The sequence below is a fragment of the Rousettus aegyptiacus genome, unplaced genomic scaffold (genome assembly GCF_014176215.1).
Source record: "Rousettus aegyptiacus isolate mRouAeg1 unplaced genomic scaffold, mRouAeg1.p scaffold_m13_p_10, whole genome shotgun sequence".
Lineage (NCBI taxonomy): Eukaryota > Metazoa > Chordata > Mammalia > Chiroptera > Pteropodidae > Rousettus > Rousettus aegyptiacus.
The window spans coordinates 80416527-80424887 of NW_023416285.1; the positions used below are offsets into that span (position 1 = coordinate 80416527).

At 36.0% G+C, this 8361-nt stretch overlaps 1 pseudogene; it reads right to left on the reverse strand.

Moving 5' to 3' along the window:
• Positions 1-224: 224 nt before the first annotated feature.
• LOC107518970 lies at positions 225-2433 on the reverse strand (annotated as a pseudogene).
• Positions 2434-8361: the final 5928 nt, after the last annotated feature.

An 8361-nucleotide genomic window follows, 5' to 3' on the forward strand; every position in this document is an offset into this window, starting at 1 on the left:
TTCTCAGTGATTCTCAGAGAATAGAATCAAACTACAATGACTGTTTTGTTTAGATTGGTTGTAAAACGAAGGAAAAAGATTCTGACACTCCAGAATCTAGCACATAAATTCGAATATGGAAGAAATGAAAACTTTAAAATTAAGTATCTGGATATATAGAAAGTCCCAGTATTTTAACAGATATAACAGGTTTTAAGTTGGTGAAGTTGGTTTTTTGTTTTTTGTTTTTTCTAAGCTGCTTCTTCATGGTGTAGACTACACTAATCGTTCCATTTATTCTCTGAGGGAAGAAGTTATGAGCTACAATTGCAACAGCTGTAAACAATACTCTATTAATAACTCATATCTTTTGAAATTTTGATAGGGTTAACTGCTCAGTTTAAAATGATGAGAAGTGGGTATGGCCTGACCTATAAAAATATCAGTCAGCAAAATTAGGAAGTGATTGAATATACACTCCAAGTAGTATTAAGTGTCTAAGACTTAAGGACAAAGTTCTCACTTGTCTAGAATATTCACTCCATAAATATGGAGGCTGTATCCTGTGAGGTGAGATTAAAGTCTTGGGCATAATACTGCTCAGTTACCTCTATATATGGCAACTGGTAGAAGTGACTATATCAGAATTCTTAGAATTATCATTGCGTAATATTAAATTTTACAAATTTATCTGCAATCCACTTATTCATTATCTCTCCTTCCAGGAAACTGGACACTCTCCTTGGGTGGTTTCAGGAATCTTTTCAACATTTCTTAAGAGAATGAAATGTTGCTTAGAGCATAAAATGCATACATGGTTCTGCCATATTTATGAAATGGCTCTTAAGTATGTGATTTTGGGCTGAAGGTAAATGTTATCTATATCTGTTGGAGGGGAGTTGTTATCTTTAGAAGTGTTTTTGTAAATCATTCTTCTTGAGAAGTTCTCCGTTTCGAGATTTCTCCAGGTTTTCCAAAAACTTCAAAAACTTTTACATCAGGAGCTAGACTGGTCTTTTTATAATCTCAGGTTCTATGTTTGATAATAGACTCAGCTTTGTTCTCCTGTTTCTCCTCTCCATTAGTGGAAATGGCATCTAATTCACGGCAGATGGAGATTATGGTTGGAACAGTAAATGGATCAAATAGATCCACTTTCTGTTAATTAATAGAAACAGAAATTCAACCCGTTTTAGGATGAACACTAAAAGCGCTCTTCGGCAAATCATTGATTCTTTTGCTAACATTAATATCCAGCCGTGGAAAATAGTACTGGAGCATAATCTTCCACTCAAGTCAGGGTCCACATTTGTCACTTTTGATATTATTCAGACATCTGGCTACCTTCTTTAAATGCCGTCAATGCTGAAGTGAACTGTGATGCTTTTGAAAGGCTTGTTCAAGGTCATCATGAATTGTTTCAGGAACAAGGGCTAAAATCTATTGTAGCTTTCTTTATTTCCAAAAATATCTTGATCAACCAAGGCATATTCTTCAAAGTATTTATTGTGTTTATAGATTTTCTGACAAAAGGGTGGATTTTTTCACTTAGGTGAACTTTCTTTTTAATGTCTTAACCACCCTTTACAAGACTCAAATACTCAACTACCCCAGAATGTACTGCGGAGGACAATTTTCTAATTTATTCATCACAGACCCAACGACGAACACCTCTTCTTTCAGGATATACCCAGATGCGATGCTTGATCTCAAGGCTTCCTTCAGTGCTTGGTTGATGATATGTACAGCCATTGACATGAGGGTCCAGCACTTAGAACACATGTCTGCAGAACTGCAACCTCTTCTCACATCATCACAGTCTGTCATGTCAATGTCAAACACTAGTTTTTTCTGAATCTGAAAAGCTCCCAGCTTCACTGTATCATGTCGATTGGGTCTGTGGGAATATACCATGCCTATATCAACCTTATATGTATTCATTTTCTGCATCCCCTTTTCCAGATCACTCTGGTTGATGAAGAATTGGTAGTGAATGTAAATATCATCTTTTACTGTGAATGAAAATGCACAGTGTTGAAAGTAATTCTTTATCACTCTACCATATTTGAGCCAGTGATAGTACTGGGTGTAGGAAAGGAGCCTCTGGTAATAAAGTTTTATTTAATTAAAGCAGCTCCAGCAGCTTGGCAGAGTCAAATGTCCCCATGGACAGGACACAGCCATGGGAGGATTACCACAGAATCGGTGGGAACCACACTCGGCTCTGTTCTTTCTCAAGATTGCTTTGGCTATTCAAAAATTTTCATGGTTCCATATAATTTTTAGGATTACTTGTTTCATTTCTGTGAAAAATGTCATAGGAATTTTAATAGGGGTTACAATGAATCTGTAGATTGATTTGGGTAGTATGGACATTTTAACAATATTAATTCTTCCGATCCATGAACATGTAATATCTTTCCATTTATCTGTATCTTCTTTAATTACTTTCATTAATGTCTTATAGAGTTTTCAGTGTACAGGTCTTTCACCTTCTTGGTTAATTTTATTCCTAGGTATTTTATTCTTTTGATACAATTGCAAATGTGATTATTTTCTTTAGATTAAATGACTTGATGACAAAAATGAACCGGGATAAAAGTCTTTCCAAGTCCTTGTTCTATCAAGTGTGCATTTTTGGTCATTTATGATTATTGACTTGAACATCAAATGCATTTTGCATAACAAAAATTATTTCTGTAAAGGTAATGTCATCATCTTCCTTGAAGTTATTGAAAAGGAAGACCCTTACCCGCTATCTGAAAACTGAGTGCTAGACACAATAATTTCCAAAGGTTCCTTTCTGGTCTGGAATGAAAACAATACCCTCCCAGTAATATCCAGAGAAGAAATCTCTACCTGCACTTGGAGAGATTTCCTTTTCCTCTTTTGACAGATTATATTACCAACCCTAGGGACTATATTGTCTGAAAAGTCACCTTCAATAAACTACCTCTACACACTTGAAGCGAATGGCTGATCTGCTTACCTAACCCAAGCACGCTTCCTATATGTGTTGTACTGATTCATCGATTGGTGATTTGAGTTGGCTTATTCCTTCTACCTATGACTTGCTATAAATCTGTCCCTATAACTTACACGAAGGCAGCAGGTGCCAACTAAAAAGTAGGTTAATGGCTTCAGATGGCTTCTGGTCTCTGCTGCTGACAGAAAGAGTAAAGATCTCTCATGGATCCCCAACGGAGTGTGCAAATTATTAGGCCAGCTGGAAATTTAGTTTCACCAAATGCTTCTCTTTTAAGAAAATAGAAGAATTTTTAAGATAGGCACTGGTCACAGTTCATTCTTCTTCTTAATCAAAACCAACCAAATCCAGGAGTTCATACCCCAGTACTTAAACTTTGAACAGTTCTATGAATTATTTTCCAGAGCCACTATTTTTAGTTAGAAACACTATGTGCAGATAAGAGTGTTCCAAGAGGGAAAAAAAATGCACAAGTGTAGGCAGGGAGGTTGGAAAGAACAGTAGAAGAGACTTCAGGTTTGAGCTGATGAACTGAGCATATATTAACTTGCCTCCTCTCTCAAAATCCCACTGAATTTATAAGAAATGACACATTTAAAGAAGAATAAATCCATAAAAAATGTTGGATAACAAGAAAGGATGTCATAGGCAGATCTTATAAGGTGTTTTTTTTTTAAATAAGTTTAATTCACTCTAATTGCAATAACTGAAATAATACACAGTCATTTAAAGAAAAAAAGTTAATCTCCCCCCTATCCTTCTAAGGCAACTAATATTTACAGCCTGATATAAACCTTTTCAATTCCGGCTCCTTTTTCCATATACATATAGGTATATATGGTAGATAGATACATAGATAGATAGAAAAGGGTATGTTCTGTTTCTATACAAATGTTGTCTTATACAGAATAGATTTATACTACACTTTTATCTGTAACTTTTCTTCTTACTTAACAACGTGTCATTTGTATTCCTCCAACTCATTACAGATAGAACTAAATCATTCTTTTTAGGTTCTCTACAGTATTCTATGACATGAATGTGCCATAATTTCTTCACCATCTTCTACTGATGGACATTCTAGTTGTTTCCAATTTTTTGTCACAATAAACAATAAGGCAACAAATATCCTTGTATTTTCATTCTCATGTGTTAATATATTTATTTTGTAGTATAAGTTTGTAAGGATGGAATCGCTAGGCCAAAATGCTTTTTGCTTATGCTTTATCTCTATAAGTATAACTAATTTATGCATTTGCTATAGTTCTTGACAATTAACTCCTGAATATGACAATTTACCCCTAAATATTTTATCATACCTCTCTAGGATTGCTACAAAACCAGTGCTATACCCAAGATAATTAAAAGGAATTTTATTATATCAGCTAATATTCAGTCCATACTCAAATTTCCCCCACTTGTCCTAAGAATGTTCTTTATAGTTTTTTTTTCCTAATCAGAACTCAATCTATGCTAATGTATTGTATTTGGTTTTTATATCTCTTTGGTTTCTTTTAGTGAAGAAGAGGCCTGTCACTTTTTCTTGAGACATTGGTGTTTAAGGTGTCTAGCTAAGTTATCTTGCAGAATGCCCCACATTCTGGATTTCTGATTATTTTCCCCCAGGGTATTATTTAACTTTTCTCTTTATTTCTGGTATTTCTGAAACTCGAAGTTTGGTCTAGAAACTTAATTATTTCATGTTATGCATTTCTGGCAAGAAAAACAAAAACATATATTGTAGATGATGTTGTATAACAAATATATATTTTCCCTTTTCATAAACACTGTCAGATTACTTCCCCCAAAGATTGTAGCATTGTACACTCCCACCGGTAATGTCTACCTTTGTATCTTAATTGCCCTAGATATTATTTCTCTTTTAAATTTTGCCAATTTGATGGATTTTTCAAAATGGTGTATCTTTGTTTTAATTTGTATTTTCTTGACTGTCGGGAGGTTAAACTTCTAGCCATGTGGTTTTTGGCTAATGGGATACACCTGTGAATTTTATGTTCGGATCCTGTATTTGTTAGGGTAATGTAGTTTCACATACAAAAGAATGAATTTGGACACTTATCTCACACATGAAAATCAATACAAAATAGATTAAAGATTTAAACATAAGATCTGAAACTATAAAACTTCTAGGAGAAAACATAGGGAATAATTTCCTTGACATTGATCTTGGCGATGATGTTTTGGATATGACACCAAAAGCACAGGCAACAAAAACACAAATAAACAAGTGGGATGACATCAAACTAAAAGTCTGCATAGCAAAGGAAATCATCAACAAAATGAAAAGGCAATCTGTGGAATGAGAGAAAATATTTGTAAACCACATATCTGATACAGAGTTAATATCAAAAATATATAAGGGATTCATATAACTCGATAGCAAAAAAAAAACCAAACAAACAAACTCAAATAATTCAACTTAAAAATGAGCAAAGGAATTGAATAGACATTTTTCACAGGAAGATTTATAAGTTTGTAAATATGTATGTGAACGTACTCGACATCAGGGCCATGTGACTCAAAATCACAAGATATCACTTCGCATCTGTTAAAATGGCTATTATCAAAAATCAAGAGTTAACAAATATTGGTGAGGATGTGGAGAAAAGGGAAGCCATGTTCACTGCAGGTGGGACTATAAATTGGTACAACCACTGTGGAAAACAGTATGGAGGTTCCTCAAAAAATTAAAAATAGAACAGATTCTGGGTGTTCATCTGAAGTAAATGAACTCAAATTTTCAAAGTGATATCTGCTTTCTCATGCTCAGTGCGACATTATTCACAATAGCCAAAATATGAAAACAACCTGAGTGTTAGTCAACAGGTGAATGGACAAAGGCATTGTGGTATATATGCAATGGAATATTATTCAGCCTGAAGTAAGAGGTAAATCCTGCCATTTGAGATACCATGGATAAACTTGGAGGACAATATGCTAAATGAAATAAGCCAGATACGGAAGGACACATACTACATGATACCAATTATATAAGGACTCCAAAATAGTCAAATTCATAGAAGTAAAGAGTAGAAGGGTCTAGGGAAAGGGGGAAATAGGGAGGTTCATTCCGGCTTCTTTGTCCATTTTTTAAAATTAGGTTGTTTTCTTTTTTGCTACTGAGTTATAGAAGTTCTTTATATATTTTAGATATTTATCCTTTATCAGATATATGGCTTGCAAATAAATTCTCCCATTCCGTAGGCTGCCTTTCATTTTGTTGATAGTTTCCTTAAGGTGACTAAACTTAATTTAGTTGGTCAGGAGACTTATAAACAGAACAGTTGCAGGATCAATGTAAGACTTGAAGAAGGTCAGTCAAGAAATAGTATGTAGGAGAGGCAGATAGAGATACTGAAGGTAAAAACACTCATTAAGAGACTACCAGAATGCTCCATGCCAGACGTAAGGGCTTGAACAAGGCAGTGCTAGTAGTAAGAAAGGAGAGGAGACACTATAATGAAATTGTCGATTGTTCCTGGCAAATGATTACAGGTAGAAAGTGAAAGAAAATGGAGTTACAGGATTGGTCTGAGGCCAACAGAGGAACTGGGAGGATGGTTTTAGGAAATACTGAGTTCAACAGCTCAAACCCAATATCCAAATGGGCAGTTAGAAACATGAATCTAGATCTCAGGAAAAAAGTTTTAGGTGGACTTGAGGATTAAAGATCACTCTTAACTGATGACCAAATTTGAAGTCACAAAAGAGGATAATGTCAGCAATGGACAAATGAGTACAGCAAGAGAAAAAGATCAAAAAGAGAATCTTAGGAAATGTCATCTATTTACATTCGCATTTATGTAGCCCTATCAAGAAGTGAATATTTGGGCCAAACAACAACAACAACAACAACGAAATAAAAACAGGACTGCACACGTGCAGAAACCAAGGGAAATGGGGTGTCAAAATTCTGCTGAAGAGACTAAATAGAAAAGTGTCCAGCAGTTTTAGTAATTGGAGGCCACTCTAAATGGATTATTAAGTCAAGGTGCAGGTAGGAAAGCAGATGGCAAAAAGCAGAGCAAAGTGGAGACAGAGAAAAATCTATAGCATCGTGCAAGAAATGTGGAGGCAAAGGAAGAATAGGAATGGACAGGCATGGATGGCGGAAGCCAATTTAGGAAAGGCTTTGTTTAAAATGGGGAGATCTGAGCACATTTATAGAAAGGGGCAAATCCATTAGAGACAGATCAACTCTGCAAAAGGAACAAGAGGGAAAGGTGAAAACTGGTGGAGGCAAGAGTTTGGGAAGTCAGAAAGGATGGAAATGAGAGCCAGGGTCAGCCGTTAACAGCCTTCAGAAAGGGAGCCTCTAATAGCCATGGTTTGTCGATGCTGACATATTTACCTATCTTGTCCACACTTCATAGTGTAGCTTCAAGAGCAGGGACAGTCTGGCCCAATCACCTAGCTTCTCTGCCTATGCTATCTAGCCTTTTATTAGATCAGAGGAGGGAAGCTCTTAGTAAAAGCCCTGGTGACAGTGACGGTATGTATTCCTACTTTCCAGACATTCCATTCATTCTTACGCTATCTTGGACCAGAACATGGGACAGGCATTTGCTCGAGTAATTGTGAGCCCCAGAATGAGAGCACAGATTTAAATGCCAAAATCGAAGTCACACAGCCAGGAACGGTGGCCTTGCTTCCTGTTTGTCTCTTAGATAGCCCCACAGTGACCGACAACCTGCAATAGTCACTTAACACCCACCCCCGCAGACACTCAAACTGAAATACTTTCACAGAATGTTAACAGTTCCAACAAAAATACTTGAACTTTCTTCAATTTCTTTCATCTGACCTTGATATTTTTCCTTGAAAATAAACTTCAGTAGCTCCAAGGAGCTAGGAGAAAGGGAACAGATGGACGATGATATAAAGGAGTTTGGATTTGACTAAAAAATATAACTAAACCTTGCAGTATCGCGGCTTCTCCACTTGTGTAAAAACTGTCTTTAACTTTTCTAATTATTTGGCATTGCACATAAATAGTTGCTCCTCTAGGTGATAATAATAAGGGTTTACTTTGTATCAAGCACTATTTCCATAATGTAGGACTAAATGAAGTTAGTCCTACAGGAATTCTAGGAAGAAGGTAGAGCTGTCTTCCTCCTCAGTTACAAATGAGGACACGATGGCTTGGAGAACGGTGGCCAAGCTCCTACGTGGCAGGGCTGGGATGTGAACTCTGCAAGTTTCACACCAGAGCCTGCATCTTAACTGCCATAGGAGACCATCTCTCGAGGATAAGTACAAGTTCTTCGCTTCGTTATACTGGAAAACTACAAAACTTAATTTGAATTTTATAATTTTATAAAACTAGCTCTGCCTATGGTTAGAAGCGACTTATGGTATAAATGAGTGTGTCAGCA